Below are 18,130 nucleotides of genomic sequence, written 5' to 3'. Positions count from 1 at the left end.
AAAATACTGCCTCGAGGCTGGGGAAGATGGCCATGTGACTCAGTTACATTATTTGGTTTAGACTTAGTGACAGAACCCAGCCTAAATTTCAGCTCCTAGTTGCTACGTTGCCAAGTGCAGAAGCAGGGCCAGGTAAGAAAGGCAAGAGTAGCTTAGACATCACCTTTCCTCATGTCCATCACAGCAAGTTACCTTTCCACTTCAGCAAACAAACATTACCCATCTACCGGTCCTCATGAATCACATTTCCAATGAAAGCCCAGTGTTGTTTTTTTTTTTCCTGTTAGTATCCATTGTTCTTTTCTATTTGTAGTAGGCTTTCACTCATTGATTGATGGTTATGATGTCACATTTGCTGGATTATTATATGCTGTATTTTGTGATATTTTTTGTTTCACTTATGTGTCTCATATTCAGTCAAGAGTTTGAAACTATCTGCCTAGATCAGAACTAATCCTCTGAGTCAGAGTAGACATGAGGTGAAAGTTTCATGATAGACTACAGCAGGTATAGCCAGGAGGTTGGAAGCATTAGGTCATAGAAGGTTTTCAGGCTGCTGTGAAATTTGATGTTATGGATCATTCTGACTTCTTCATATTGGGTTGCCCAGAATTTTTGTGCTCTGAAGTCTGGTATGTGAGGAAGATACTCCATAAAATTCCACTCAATTTCCTCTGAACTCTCACCATGACTACTTGGCTTGATGCCACAACCTTTAAGGTCTGCCAATATATTCACTCTCTTGAGAAAGTGATCAAAACACCCTCTGCATAAGTGATATAGTGTTGTGGCTTGGTCTGCTTAAGGGGCCCCCTGGCAGTAGGATCAGGATCCATCCCTGGTTCATGAGCTGGCTTTTTGGAGCCCATTACCTATGGTGGGACATCTTACACAGCCTTGATGCAGGGGGAAGTGCTTAGACCTGCCTCAACTGAATGTACTAGGCTTTGCTAACTCCCCATGGGAGGTCTTATACCCTTTCAGAGGAGGGAATCAGGGTAGGTTTGAGGAGGAAGGCTGGCGGGGTGGGGGGGGGTGGGGGGGGAGAGGAGGATCTGTGGTTGGTGTGTAAAATGATTAAAAAATTTCTTAATAAAGAAAACATTTTAAAAAAGAAAAGAAAATGTGAAAGTTAACACATTTGACAAAATTTTCTTGACCTATATCATGTTCTCAATAGTGTACAATCCTGAGCTAGGATATTTCTTAAACATGATACACAGGAAATTTTTTTCTTATTTTATTTCATGTTGGTTTGGCACAGGGTCAAATAATATAATGACAAAACTTATTTACAAACTCAGATTTCTATAATAGAAATGACAGCAATCTATATAAAAGGAAGCATTATGGCTCATAACTACCCTTAAATTCTGTGACAAGAATTGTGTCATCTTATTGATGTGGTGAAGAAAGGACTGGTTTTTCAAATCTAAGTCGTTGGTACAAAGTGATTTCTACGGAAGTGTTCCAATTCTAAAAATAATATTGATACATGATTCAGGGTAACTAAAATCATCAGTATTCCCAAAGACTATTCAATAATCTACCTGAGGTTGCAAATATACTCATGAGAAAATATTATAAATCATTTACAATTTTAACTAAAGTAGAGTTGAACCTTTCTGAATCACCTGGGAGGAGCAAGCTCTAGGATGAACCCAACATCCTGAATGGTAGATCACAGAGTTTTATTTGAAACCGAGGAGCACAGTCCCCTTTGGGATCATATGAGGGATGTTAAGATTATTAATGGGGCCGGGCGGCGGTGGTGGCACATGCCTTTAATCCCAGCACTTGGGAGGCAGAGGCAGGCAGATCTCTGTGAGTTCGAGGCTAGCCTGGTCTACAAAGCGAGTTTCAGGAAAGGCGCAAAGCTACACAGAGAAACCCTGTCTCAAAAAAAAAAAAAAAGAGTATTAATGGATGCATACGTGTATCTTCCTCCACTGAAAATCTGTGAAAGGCTGCTTTAGAACCATTGCACACTGGTTTTCTCTGCTTTCCCACCCCCCAGGCATACATTCCTACTGGGGGCCAGATCTGTAGAAGATCTGGCAGAAGTCATTGCTTGTGTCTGTTTCTGTTATACTGATAATTTGCTTTTTTGTGATGCTTGCAAAGCATCCGTTGTAGGTTTGAAGCATACAGCCCACCCACTGAGACAAAGTGTTCATTTCTTTACTGAGCATATGCCTGATTCTTGGAGAGAACGTGAGGAGAAGTGAAAAGGGCTCTAGGCTTGAGAAAAATAAAGAATTGTTTCGTGTTGAAAAACCAATGAATTCTGAATAAAAACAGTAAGACTGCCATCTACATAATATCCAAAGATGGGTGAAACATAGTTACTTCACTTTTTCATCCATTCATTCCTGCATACATACTACTAAGCTTGCTGTCAACGTACTAAGCTTTTTGGGTCTGAATGATTTAGTGGTGAAAGGATGGGAAGTTTGGTTTGGTGACTATCACGTCTTCAGAAGGCCTGCAACTGGAAACCTTCTTATTTCATGTCAGTTTCAGAATATCCCAGGTCAAGTCTATAGACATGCAGTTTTTCGGTCATTAAGACTCTGCCCTACCCTGACCTGTTGAGTCTCACCCACAGGCTTTGCAATAAGGAAAGAGGGCCTTCAATAGCCATGCTTGTTCAACTATGTGAATGATGTCTGCATCACTTCCTAGAATTGCTAAAAACACAGGACTGCTGTAACTGCTTTCTAATTTCACAAGCTTAATGGGTCACCTATGCTGTAGCTGTTATATGCATATATTTCTTAATCCAGAAGATAGATGAGAAAAAAGGAAACAAATATAATGAGAAGATAATTAAAGCTAGTCAATCAAACATGGACACAGAAATCAAGTACATTGATAATGAGGAGAATAGCAGTAGGAAATTAATTTAGGTTCAGAAAACAGAATAGAATTTCAGAAAAGCTGACACCTAGACTAAAGTTGCCTAAGATGATAAAACTAACATGAGAAAAGACAGGGAGGTAGATTTAGACTGAAGTTGCCTAAGATGATAAAACTAACATAAGAAAAGGTAAGGAGGTGGATTATTGCACTTAGAAGAAATGCCACATGGAATGAGTTAAGTGGTCGTAGGAATAAAAAGTAGGCCAGTGTGGCAGAGGACAGGAAGCTAAGAGAAAGTAGTACCAGAATGTGTTGAAACAGAAGGGTAGGATCAGATCTGCAAATCCTTGTAGGCTGTGATAGTATCATCCTGTAAATTAATCTGCCAGATTCTTATTTATGGCTATGCAGAAAGAGAACAGCCAATTAGATTCCAAAGACCAAAGGTATACAGGCAAATATTGCAAATAAGGTTAACAAGAGTTAAAACAGATACTCAGTATTTACATGGCAATCATGCTGATGATGATTCTCTTGAGAACTGTCCTTATTACCACACAGATACAAGAAGGATTGAATCCTATGAGATTTCCTATAAAGAAAAATACACAACATCCATGAGATTGTAACAATACACTTAAAGATCAGTACAATGAAATGACATTGATTTCTGTGACTTTTTCTAGAACATTTTGAAAATGTATACACAATCAAAGTGATTGTGTGTCCCGCTATTGTAGCAGTAAGAGGCAGTATACTCATTTGGGTCTGTGGACAAAGCCATAAAGGAGGTCCATACCTGGAAGATGTATTTAACCTGAAAACCAGATAATTCCTCAACATGGAAACTTCTCTGACCCTGGGTGAGACATGATAAATCTTGTTGGCTACAGAGTCCTCATGGCAGCTTGGTTAAATAGTCCAAACAGACTTATAAAGTCGACAGATGCCTTTTATCTGCACAAAGAGAAAAAAAATCATCTTTAGCTGACTAATACACACCTCACATTCTATATTTGTGTTATTGCAGATATGTATGTTACCTGTAAAAGTCTGTGTGACAAAAAGATCAGACACCAATAAAGACAAGACAGATAGCCCAGGTGATCCAGCTTCTCAGAATGCCTCTATTGCAGTTTCCTCAAAATTCTGCATCAGGAACAACTTCAAAGCTGCTAGTTGAGATGTTCCAGCCTCTCACACTACTCCAGCCAGAACTTCAGATAAGTCCTACACTTTTCCATCACACAGAGATGGACAACATCTAGCTCTCCCAGGACTTGACCATTATCACAACTTTCTCAGGGTCCCCTCGGGATGCTGTCACCCTCAGACAATAGGAAGCAGTCTAGAAAATATGATGCTCATCTTCCCAAGAGGTGAGGTTGGTGGCTTTTGGTTGTCCAATGGATTATGGATATTTATCATAGTTTAGGGTACTTGGCTGCAAGTTGTTGGTCATGGCCAGGAAGAAAGCTGAGCAAAGAAGATTAGATTCAGGGATTTTTTTTCTGAAGGGAAAAAAGAGGGATATGGTATAGAAATGGAATGAAATAGGGTAGATACTTGAATTAACTTTTAAACTAAAAAAGCAACTACTAGTTTTAAATACTTTACATTGGTATGGATTTTTGTATATTGATACAAATTTAAGTTTATTTTGTTATATTGTATATGTGTTTCTACTCTAAGTATTATACCTATCCAGCTCATTTAAAAATATAAAGTTCTAGTCCTTAAAGGCTATTATTACAAACTGTTTAGGATAATTTAAAAATGTAAGTTAGTAGTTAGTCATCTATAACAATCAAACTTTCAGTCATGTAGGTATGTTTTCAAGGTTAAACAGATATATTTTAGACAGACAGGAACTCTTCAAATACTTCAGAGACCTATAGAATATGGTATTTAAAATGCTTTAAAAACTTAAGACTTTTCATGACAATGAGACATGACATCTGCTTCTGGCAGCACAAATTTACTTCAACAAAGGATGATGGGCATCTAAGAACCTCCATACGGAGTTTTCTTTTATTAGTGGCAAAGTTAGCCACTGGGCAAGAAACTGCCCTTACCTCAACTGCTGACAGTATGCTGTCCAAACTGGACAAGCAGGACACAAAATAATACAACTGCCAAACTTTGCCAAGACAAGGTAGGACAGTCACTCAAAATTTTGTGTTTCATAGAAAACACTGTCAGATATTCTAGACCTTAATGCCAAAGATGAATACCCCAACATTGTAGAGGAACCTAGGGTGCTTTTCCAGGCAGTCAGATGTCTGCCATTTCTTAGTTTTGGAAGTTACTTGCTCTGAAATTCCTGTTTAATCAGATAATATTTTATCTTTCTTGGGTCTCTGATGAAGACTGAAGACTAGATAACTATACAATTTCACTTGTTACCAAATTCAGAAAAAAACATAAAATATGTAAAGTTTATAAGATTGAGAAACATAAAAGCTCATGTGGTTTATTTAAGAAAATGTTTTAAGATATGAAAGAATACTTTTAGACTGGTAATACAAGATATGACAAAAAGTAAATTAGGTATAAAACTTTGGACTCATCACGATAGCAATGGAGCATTTTCTCTGACTTTGCCAAATGCAAATGGACTAGACTAGACATTGTGAATGTAATTCTTACCTGGTAATTTCTCCTATTGTATGTAGTTTTACTATGCTAGAGTTAAAACCTTCCCTTTTATTTAGACAAAATGGGAAAATGTTGTGGGATATTTGTACACTGTGTGAAGATGTATTATCGTGATCAGTGTAATAAAATAGCTAGGCAAGAGAGATAGGCAGAACTTTATGGCAGAGAGAGAACTCTGAGAAGAAGAAAGGAAGAGTTGACAGCCAGACTCAGAGGAAGCAGGATGGGCAGTAATGCCCCACGGCAGAATGTAGCTTAGTATAAATAGGTTAATTTAAGTTATAAGAGCTAGTTGAGATAAGCCCAAGCTGAAGGTTAAACTTTCATAATTAATAATGAGTCTTCATGTCATTATTTATGGGCTGGCAGTCCCAATGAAAGAGTACTACTATGGGCTCTTCTTTGAACAATTACAGATAAATACATATATAACCACATTTGTGAACTTTTCTTACTATTTGGTGAGCAGTTTTCCAGTTTTTTCAGTTCTCAGATCAACTCATTCAGTTTCTGCTTGGAGATCAACCACCTTCTGGATTAACTGTACCCAATCCTTTAATGAGCATGTGTTTTTCTGGTCTCCCTCTACTTGAAATCAGTTAGCTGGTGGTCAGGGAATGAAGATTAATTTTAATATTTGCCTTAGGCAAGCAATTCAGAAGGCAGATCTCCTCTTTAAATTCTATGTCTTACTAAACCAATTATGAAATATAAATGACTTCCAGATTATCTCAAATCAAAAACTTGTTAACTACAGGATCATCCCATCTAAAAATAACTTCTTAAAATTAAAAAAAAAAAACCTCTTGTCTCATTTTATAGGACCACTGTATCTCTGAGACACAGCAGAAGCATTTCTGCTTAGAATGTGCACAGTACCTTTCTAAGTCACTCAGGACATTTGGTGAGCACACGCACAAATAAAGGCTCTTCATCTAGTTCTATTCTGTTTGAATTAGTTTTTTTTTAAATTTTTTTGGTTAATGTGCACTATGACAGATTAGACTAACTGATATTTGTTGGACATAAGTGCCAGTGAAATGAAGTGTAAAAGAATTTGGAGGTTGTTGACCCAGAGAGAAAAACATACCCATTTGGTTTGTTTAGAAAGGGACCATATTAAAGACAAAAACAAAAATAAGAAAACATCTTAATATACCAAGGACAATCTATTCCCCAAGCTGTATATGCACTAGACATGAATATAAACCTAAAGGAATCTTTGGGACAATATGAACTACCTAATATCGTATTTGCTATTGTGATCACAAAGTAAGACAATGGCTTCACGTCTCCCTGATTATTATGGAAAAAGAAAATGTCTGCAAATAGTCTCAATGAACCTTGTACAAAAAATGCTTATGTATGGTGATTTATTTGAACTGTTATAAAGAAACACAATATTTGTTTTCTATCATATTAAATATTAAGATTTTTTATTTAGATTTTAGTTTAAATTCAAATTCAATGACAGTAAAAGGCATGCCCAAGAAAACAAAATCTTTCAGTTGCTTAGTCATGCAATACATTGTGTTTCTATTCAGATGAATGAAACAATGGCATGTTTTTAGAGTCTGTTAACTGAGGATCAATATTACCTATAGTGGAACAGATTCTCAATTAGGCAAAGAGAATGTCTCTGTGCCACACTTTCTTTAAAGGAGAAGGAGGAAGAGGAAGAGGAGAAGAAAAACAAGAGGGAAGGGGCCTTGGGAGACAGCTGTGTAAAGATGAGGAGCTCATTGATTACCAGAACCAATATAAGAAGTCAAGTATGGTGATGTGTACTTGTAATCATAGTGCTAGGAAAAAGGAGATAGGATGATGTTACGGCTTGCTGACAAACCAACCTTGCCTCATTGGCAAACTCAAAGCCAAAGAGGCAGCCTGTCTCAAACAAACAAGCAAGACAGATTCTGAGGCATGACATCGGACATGGTCCTCAGACCCTCACATGCACTCCCACCCACCCGACATACACACATTCAGATGGAGGGAGGGGGTATTCTTCAAGATTCAGATCAAACAAGGAGACTTATAAAGTCTAAGATATTGAACCTTTAGCTTTGTTTATAAGAAAGAATAGAACATTGCTTAATACAAGGAGAGAGCTGAGAAAAGCATAAAATTTAAAATATCAAGTATTACACTGATGTGATGGGGATGAAAATGGTAGAATGCTTTCTAGCATGTTGCAAGGCCCTGAGAGATTCAATATCCAGCATTGCGTGTGTGTGTGTGTGTGTGTGTGTGTGTGTGTGTGTGTGTGTGTGTGTGTGTATTGCAATGAGATTGTCCTAATGTTTTTAAAAGAACTTCAGACAGGTTCACGGAGAGAGATATAATACAATGCAGGAAACAGTCTATCAGCCTCCAGTGCAAGCCAACATCAGACACATAGGTCCACATACTGGGAAGAATTATGGCTTTTTACTTTCTCAGTGTATTGCACAGAGTGATACTGTTTCATCCCTAAATCCCAGAATTAAATATACTGTTATGCACTACCAAAGATATTCTCACAAAAAGAATTTCAAATAAAAATAAATGTAAGACTTTTTAACATTTTCTTTCTTTTTTTTTTTTTTTTGTTTTTTTGTTTTTTGAGACAGGGTTTCTCTGTGTAGCTTTGCACCTTTCCTGGAACTCACTTGGTAGTCCAGGCTGACCTCGAACTCACAGAGATCTGCCTGGCTCTGCCTCCCAAGTGCTAGAATTAAAGGCATGCACCACCACCGCCCGGCCTCTTTTTAACATTTTCAATGGACTGTTTAATGTTTATCAGTCTGTGTAAACCCTATGCAAAGCCCTCAAGGACTGTGTCTCTGGCTACATTGTCCTCTGCTGTGCCTTCATATCTTGGAAAAAGCTCTTTCTTCTTCATATTAGGTGACTAACAAAGATCATTATTTACAAAAAGGGAGGAAATAATAGACACATGTAGCTAGAGTTTTCCTGCCTTGCCCACAGTCAGGACAAATCTCTGTCACCCGCCAGTCCCACAGTTGCTAAGACCCAACCAAGTAAACACAGAGACTTATATTGCTTACAAACTGTATGGCCGTTGGAGGCTTCTTGCTAACTGTTCTTATAGCTTAAATTAATCCATTTCCATAAATCTGTACCTTGCCACATGGCTCGTGGCTTACCGGCATCTTCACATGCTGCTTGTCATGGCAGCGCTGGGAGTGACTCCCTCCGCCTTCCTGTTCTCTCAATTCTTCTCTCTGCTAGTCCTGCCTATACTTCCTGCCTGGCCACTGGCCAATCAGTGTTTTATTTATTGACCAATCAGAGCAACATACAGACCATCCCACAGCACTATTGAGTATTTTCTTGATGTGTGATGTACATTCTTAGTCATAGCTTTTAGATATTGGGTTGGTCACTGCCTGCTCTCAAGAGTCAAGAAAGGATCATAGTAGCCAAGAGCTGTATCTAGAACCTGAAAAATCACAAGTAATTCTTGACTTGACAGTTTATCAGTTATATGAAACTATGAAAGATGTTTAGCCTTGCAAAGCTAGTTCTTTTTCCATAGAGAATCTCTGAATTATTAGAAGCCATCTTACAGGATAATTGTGAAGTTACACCAAACCAAGGCACATTCACCTTATCAACAAAGTATCTATCAGAACCCACTCCTTAAAGACATTATCTCTGGTAAACTTCTTCTTTTGTGAATCTTTATTACTTGGGGAAAATTCTTCCTTATGTTAGATGTTTTAAAATTGTCTTTTATAAGAAGAAAGGAATTAATAGAGTCATATAAAACATATTTTCAATATACACCATAATTATTGAGTATGTAATAAATAGTCATTAAAAAACAACAAAACATTACTTCATGGAATACCCAATATGAAGCCAAATCTGTGCTGGCATTCATTTTAGTCTTCAGTTTTTACATACAATAAACTTAATTTTTAGATTTTTTAAGCATATAAAGCAATTACTAGGCCCTGATAACATCATATATTGATAGACTTATTCTGCAGAAATACTCATCCTTTTTGGGAGGGATTGATGAAGAGAACATTAAGCACATGTGAGAATGAATCCAAAAGTATCAGTAATTAATTTTCTCTTTATGACAAGCTGTTTTATATAGAAATGGAAAGCAGCAGGTTCAGGAAATGCATTGTTTATTACTGACTGAGGGAATGTAATCAATGCTACAAATAATTCATTGAATTGAATTATATAAGAAGTATTTTTTTCTTCCAGGAGGAGATGTGAATTATTCAACATAGGAAATACCCACAACAAATATCTCTAAAATCTTACCAACTTAGACTTTGTCAATATTCACTGCTAATGTGGAGATGTGCCTGCTGCTCTGGTTCTGCTCTGGGATAATAAGTGAGTTCCCTTTCTCATTCTGGAGCAGTCCTTATGTCTTCTGTAGTCTGAGTGAAAACACAAAAAGAGTTGGAAAACTGCAAATACCTCTTAAATTTCTCTGTGTATGTTTTTGATGAATATATATATATATATATATATATATATGTGATAACTACATGATATATATATGTACATACAGATGTTTGTGTATGTATATGATGTATGTATTTGCATGTGTTTCTGTGTATACCCATTTGCATGTGTGTACACTTTCACATATGTAGACTGAGGGCTAACCTCAGATGTTTCCCTTAATTGTTATCCACATTGTATTTTTTATTTCTATTTTTAGATATTTTTAAGTGTATGAATGTTTTGTCTTCATGCATACCTGTACATTATGTACATGCCTGGTGCTCACAGAGCACAAAAGAGGGCATCTCATCCTTTGTAACAATTTACAGACAGTTATGTGGGTGCTGAGAAACAAAGTCTGGTCATCAGGAAAGGCAGGTAGTGAGCTTAACTGCTGACCCATCTCTGAACTTCTACCCCACCTGATTCTCTTTTTGAGACCAAGTCTGTTACTGATCATGGGACAAATTAGGCTAGTCAATTGAAGGGATTTGCATGTCTCTGTTTCCTCAAACTGAGAGTACTGATATGCAGCCCCATACCCAGCTTTTTATGTGGGTGCCATAGATCCAAACTCATGTTGATGTAACAAAGGTTTTATTGACTCCCAAACCATAAAAATGCTCATATGATTTATGGCTATTAAGCAAAATATGTCATAAAACCAACAACAACGTCAGAGAGAATCTATATTCTTCCAATGTATGTTGCATGACAGTGGTTATGAATTTAAAATCACTTTTTATTAGAGGAAAGGATGATGGGACAGGGCTAAAGAAGCTTTGATAGCAGTGGTTCTCAACCTGGTGTCTCTACCCCTTAGGGGGTCAACTGACCCTTTGACAGGGGTCACCTAAGAACATTGGAAAACAACAGATATTTACAATTTGATTCATAACAGTAGCAAAATTACAGTTGTGGAGCAGCAACAAAAATAGTTTTATGGTTTGGGGGTCACCACAACATGGGGAACTGCATTAGAGAGTCACAGCATTAGCAAAGTTGAGAACTACTATTTTATGGGATTGAGACTGAAATTTTTCACTGACTAAAGACACAGTTTAAATGAGACACAAGTGAAGAGCATATTTCTTTAAAGTAATAGAAAAATTTGAAAACATTTTCTAAATGAGAAAGAATAGTAAGAATTTAATCTCTTTGGGCCTGTTACAGAAATTTTTATATGGTAAAAGAATAAGTCTGTAAATTCCCATGATATTTTTCATAGAAAGCTTTGTAGATAGTGAAGTGGAAATGAAACAGAAATACTGATGAAGAGAACATTAAGCACACATGAGGATGAAGCCACAAGCATCAGTAGTCCATTTGCTCTTTCTAACAAGGCTTTTCCCTATAAACAGAGGGCATCAGTTTCAGAAAAGATGACCAAAAGACCATTATCAGACATAAAACAATATTTACATCCAATCAATGAGACTAATCTCCCTTGAAGGACAATGAACTGATAAATTGGGAGAATGAATCAACACCATCCGTAACTGAGAAAAAGCCTGAAGATTAGACCATCAGTGAATTGCTGGACATCTAAGCAGCCTGGGAACATCTTGCTCTAGAATGTGAATTGATATCATACCATCAGATGGACTTTCTAAGGTGATAATGGGGTCCAGTCTATTGAAGACTTACTACACTAATGCTTTGAGCAATAGAAGGTAGGTAATCTGAATGAGGCAGCCATGAGATTGTCAATGCCAAACTGTGTCAGCCTCAAGTGGTTAACATATCTAATGTAGAAGGTATTTCTCTCATCTGAAAGATTGTACTATGAATGACAGGCCATTGTATTGACTAGAAAACCTGGGGTTAATTCATTCCAAAGATGCCCACAAAAAAGAAATTACAGGATCTCTTGTAAAAATCTGCATGCTCTTTAGAAGGTCTGGGCATCCTGACAACTGGAAACTCAGTCTGTAGAAGATTAAATGCCTCCAGCCCTGACTTCCAGCTATTAGGAATCTGAAGGACCTCAGGCTTCCTTACATATGTGGCTATTGATGAACAATAGAGACAGGTGAGATCCCTTTTTCAGTTGGAACATACAAAATTCAATCCTTACTAAAAGTAATCTTTTAATAATCTGCTTAGCTTGCTACCTACACTGAGCAGATACTGAAGAAAATTCGACTGAATCCATGAAAAATAGTCCAGAAAAACTGAACCAATTTCTCCTGGTTAACATAGGAACTTGGTGATAGTTTGTTTTTAAATTACAAATAAATACTGTATGTACAATTTGCCTGTCCCAACTCTAGCAAGATGAACGTAAGTATTCAGAACTAGTGTCTTGTAAAGATGGGAACACTGACTGACAGCCTAGGAAGAGAAGAAAAGGAAGGATATTCATATGTGTGAGTTGAGCAAGGAGCTCACAGGAAGTGTATATGTGTGTACATTTCGACTTATCAGCTGACCAGTGCACATTTTGTGTGCTGAACCTGGAAGAGTAGGATGGACTACAGTCTAATGCTATAGACAACCTTCCTTCAGGTTCAGTGAACTTTTATACACAAAGGTAATAAAGAAAGCAGTGATCCAAGGAAGGTTCTTAGAGTTCAGAAAAACATGAAAATACAAGTCAGTAAGTACATACTATAAATATTAACAGAGCAGCCCTTTCCTAGAGCTTTCTCATGACAGACCAATTTAAACACGATTACCTGGTACGTAATATCGATTATATCTGAGAAGACATGGAAACAAGGCAGAGGACCATACCCAAATTCAAGGTACACTGACCAGATCAGGTTCTACAGTTAAGTTCTGACATCCAACAAGAATAAACAAGTCTTAAAAGTTGAATGTAAATGTTTGTCACAGGATGCATGAAATCAAGTCTAAGAACAATCCAGGGAACAAAATACACTTGAGATAAAAGGCCCTCTGCCTTTCTCCCTGGAGCCTCTCTTACAGTTTCCCGACACCATTCATCATGCATCATTCTTTTGACCATGTTCCAGAAGTATATATTTGTATAGTAATTTGGTTGATTTCACATTAGTTTTCAGTGGCAGACCTAAAGCACTATAGGGCAGGACTATTAGTCTTTTCCATTCATTTCCTAACCGTCACTTTAGGGGGATGGAATGGGAAATATGCATGTACCAGAAAGAAATTATGAAGGCAATAAAGTCAAGTATCTGGCTATTCTATTGCCCCAGTACCTTTTTTCTTTCTATAGAGTGTTTCATTCCTTGGGTTCTGGGAGGGGATTGAATGCAATAGAGGGCACACTTTGGGCTTCACATAGGGGTGGGCCATGCTTCTAGCACATCATGCACTCAACCAAATGCTCTCTAGAATGTAAGGATGGTGACAAGCAAGGGGACAGTGACTGAAAATCCAGCACATCTGTGCCTCACTTGCCCTAGCTAAGTCACACACAGTGTTCTGCTGGACCTGTACTTGCCAAGAGGCACACTCAACCCATCCAGCAGGCTGAAGGTTGTAGCACTCATGGATCCTCAAAATGATCGTGGCAGGTGAGAAATGGTGTGGCATGGTCAGAGGTCACGCTTAGGAAATGTGGTGTAGAGGTAGCCTAAATGGAAAATCATTTATTCTCACTTTCTCATCTGCTGGTAAGGCAAAATTGCACTTAATTTGAGGGGGGAGCTAAAACAGGAAAGAAGTACAGACAGGATGAGAAAGTGCTGTGACAGCTCTTCACAGCAGAAATACCAGGTTATTGTTGTTTTTTTTTTTTTTTTCACTTCTGGCCACTGCCAGCTGTGCCAAATGTAGTCCGACACTAAGACACACAGGCAACTCTGAGAAAAATTGTAACAATGTTCTTTCTACATATCACGACTTCATCATGCACCTTTGCCAATCAAAATTGTCTAACTAGAGTTTAGCAATCTAATGTTTATAAAAATAAAATATGTTAGTCAAGAAACAAATATTCACACTATTCTGTGGGACCTAGGGAAATTTTTTAATAGATTGATATTGGTGAAATTATTAAGGCCACTCCACGTAGATAAAAGGAGATTTATTTAATGGCGTAACTTACAAATTAAGGGATAGGTAGGTCGCGGAGTCTGGGGAAGGTGTATCGCAGTCCAGCGGTGTTCTCTGGAGCTCTGCTTGGTACACCTCTCTAGTCCAGGGTCCCGCAACAGAGAGAGCGCCAGCCGATCCAGATCTCGGGTCCCCAGGCGCCTCCTTTCGCCCCGCCTTGTAGGCGTGACAGTTGCCGAAGTCTCAATGGGGGTTGGAACTTACAGATCAAAGCTGGAATGGCTACCCACTACATCTCCCCCTTTTTGTCTAAATAAGAAAGTTCTAACCTAATACAAGACTATATACAAAGGAATGGTTATCAAATATAGTCCAGGAATAATGAGGGATAATGACCTAGATAAGATGGAACTACAACCAATGCAAACAATATCAAGCAAGAAACACATACTATTATCCAGAGAAGTATAGAGCATAGGTAAATGGCATGTTACAAAGATCATTCCAAAAGGTGTCCTATCCTAAAGAACCTGAATCTAATACTTAATATGTTCTATCTACTAGGTTGTAACTATAACTGCTAGTCTTCAATCCCATCAAAGACCTGAGAAGGAATATAATGGTACCTGAGAAATGGTAGATGGATGCAAGCAACTTTCGGGAATCTTGCGAGAGTAGACGGAGACAGCTGGCAGCCTGGACAGTCACCTAATGTTTCTCAGCATTGTTGGTGCATTCAAATTGGCTACAGGCCTAAAGTATCTGACAGACCATTTTCAGAAGCAGGAATTCTGAAAGACCATCTTACCCTGTCTTGGCAGAGTACAGTGGTCGCTTTCCTTGTGTCCCGCTTGTCCAGAAAGGATAGCATTGCATTAGTACTGTCAGCCGTCGAGGCAAGGGCAGTTCTTTGCCCAGTAGGCCATTTTGTGCCAAGAAGACAAACTTCCAAATGGAAATGTCTTAGAAGCCCAACATTCTCTCGGGATCAAATTGGTGCAGCCAGGAGCAATTATGTCTCACATCAACAGAATTCTAAGTTATTTAAATGCCATATTCTCTAGGTCTATGAAGTGTTTGAAGATTACCTGTCCATCTGACCTATGTATCTGTAAATCTGGATAACCTAACTAACGTAACTATAGAGATGACAAGCATAGGTGACTATAAATCTATAAGTCTTATCTACCGAAATAACCTAAGGACTAAGGCTTCACGTAAACAAGGTAAACAGTCTATAAGCAAGTGTATGGTAAAGAACGATGACTTCAAAATTGTGACAATACACAAGATGTTATAACAGAGGTAGGAGTATATAGTGCAATATGCAATATGACAATAATCTTAAATATATATCGATATTTATAACAGAGGTAGGAGTATGTAGTGTGATATGCAATATGACAATAATCTTAAATACATATCAATATACCGAATATCCTAAACAGAAGTAGAACCTACATAAAGTATGACAGATATAAATTTACATTTGTATCAATATACAAGTATTTCAAATAAGAGTAGAAATATATGTACATTATAACAAATATAGTTCTGTATTTGTATCAATATACAAATTATCTTAGACAGGAATATAAAAATAGTTTACATTTGTATCAACATATAAGAATCCATAACAGTGCAAATTACAGTGCAAATTATTTAAGGCTGCTATTTTACTAAATTTGTTTACTAGTATACATAATAATCTACCATAATACCTTATACCTATCCATTCCATTTCTTCTTTTCATTTTTTTTTTTTTTTTTTTTTTTAGAATACTGAGTTTAATATTTCCTTCCACCCCCAACCCTATAACCATCATCCATAACCCTGAGAATTATGAAACCTAAGGGAGAAGGGGCGTCGTTTTCTTAGAATTAGTTCCTGCTGTTTAGGGGGTGATGTTATCTCTGTTGGGTACTGTGAGAAAGCTCAGATAGTTAAATCTCAGTTAGACTAACTGTAGGTTCTGCAGCAAGTCTTAGAGTAATGGGTAAGATTGTCTGAAATTCTGGTAAGAAGTGTCGTATGATGATGATTACCATGGCATCATTCTGGATTGGGTAGAGTTGTTGTTGGGGCCCCGTCTTCCTTCTGGAGACTTCTGAGATTGCTATTAGAAAAACTTATTTGTTATCAAAATGGAAGGTTTGGATTTAAAGAGGACATAGCATGTAAGAAAGGATTCTGAGAAATCAAGAGTAAGCATGGAGAGAGTTAGACTCTAGAAGACAATGGTCCTTTTTTATTGGTTTCCTTCTGTCCCACACCAGAGGGCTCTTCAGATATGGGACTGAAGAATCTCTCAAACTTCCTTTTAGCAATATGCTTGGGTTTAGAGAAGGAGTGAGCCAATTCCATCTCCAAAGTCAGCTTGGCTTATAATTGAATTGGAACCACAGCTTTTCTAGATTGATAGAGAGATAGATATTAGACAGTGAGATTTTACCGTGTGTAGATTGGTACCAATAGATTCTTTCTTTCTGCTGTAAACATCCGGATATCCAAGGCCTTATGACTTCTGTAAGATGGGTATTTCCATCATCCTGGAAAGACAAAAACAGAACCCTACCCCAACCTTTGATTGTTAAATTTTTCTTACAACTTGTAGAGATGTCACATTGGTGGATGATCTTTTACTTCTCCTCATCAAGGGGTTTTTCCTGTTCGAATCAAATTTTTATTAATTTTGTTGGTATCCATAGCTTTTCTTCTCCTGCAGAAACAAAGGCAAAACCCCTTCCCCAACGTAGAACATATCCAGGTTTCCATTCTGAGGTCAGCACATCCTTGAAATAAACTGGTTGGTTTAGCTCAGGAGTTTTGTCTGTCATCCAATGTCTCTCTGCAGCTGTTGTTCCTTTCTCATCAGCATTGAGAAAATTCAAGGTTAATAAAGCACTATGCAATCTATTTCTAGGAGTCATTGTTACCCGTTGCTGTTTATTTAGCATATCTTTTAAAGTTCGATTGGATCTTTCTATGACTGCTTGGCCTGTGGGATTGTGTGGTATACCTGTAACATGCTTTATATTGTAATAGGCAAAGAATTGTCTCATTTTATTGGAGACATATGCTGGGGCATTGTCTGTCTTAATTTGTACAGGTATTCCCATGATGGCCATAACTTCTAATAGGTGTGTAATCACAGAATCAGCCTTTTCAGAACTCATAGGAGTTGCCCACTGAAATCCTGAATAGGTGTCAATGGTATGATGTACATACTTTAATCTTCCAAATTCTGCAAAATGAAACACATCCATCTGCCAAATTTCATTTCTTTGTATACCTTTTGGATTGCTCCCTGCAGGTAATGGAAGTTGGTTATAGATGGAACAAGTAGGACATTTTTTCACAATATCCTTAGCCTGTTGCCAAGTGATGGAGAAATCCTTCTTCAAACCTTTGCTATTTACATGGCATTTCTTATGAAATTCTGAAGCTTCTAGCACATTACCTATTAGTAACTGATCAATCTCATCATTACCTTGTGCTAGAGGTCCTGGCAGACCTGTATGGGATCTGATATGTGTTATATATATAGGATGTTCCCTTTTTCTGATGATTTCCTGCAATTGTATGAATAATGAAGTTAATTCTGTATTATCAGGAATAAATTCAGCAGTTTCAATATGTAAAACAACTCTCTCTGCATATTGAGAGTCAGTGACTATATTGAGGGGTTCTGTGAAGTCCATCAGTACCATAAGAATGGCATACAGTTCTGCCTTTTGTACAGAGCTGTATGGACTTTGTTCCACTTTACTTAAGTCTCCTGATTTATATCCTGCTTTCCCTGATTTATTTGCATCAGTATAGAATGTGAGGACTCCAGAAATTGGCTTTTGTCGTACAATGTGAGGAAGGACCCATTCAGTCTTCTTTATGAATTCTATTCTCTTGCTTTTGGGATAGTGGTTGTTAATCTCTCCCAAAAAGTTACTGCAGGCTCTCTGCCAGTATTCATTATCTTTCCATAGTGATGAAATTTCTTCATTAGTTAAAGGTACTACAATTTCTGCTGGGTCCATTCCTGTCAACTGGCGAAGTCTTAGTTTACCTTTTTGAATCAAATCAGAGATCTTTTCTATATAAGTCTTTAATTTCTTATTTGGTTTACGTGGTAGGAATATCCATTCCAATATA

Source organism: Peromyscus californicus, unplaced genomic scaffold (assembly GCF_007827085.1).
Source record: "Peromyscus californicus insignis strain IS unplaced genomic scaffold, ASM782708v3 Scaffold_19__1_contigs__length_69161282, whole genome shotgun sequence".
Classification (NCBI taxonomy): domain Eukaryota; kingdom Metazoa; phylum Chordata; class Mammalia; order Rodentia; family Cricetidae; genus Peromyscus; species Peromyscus californicus.
The sequence above is the reverse complement of the archived record's forward strand: the minus strand, read 5'-3'. Positions refer to the sequence as shown.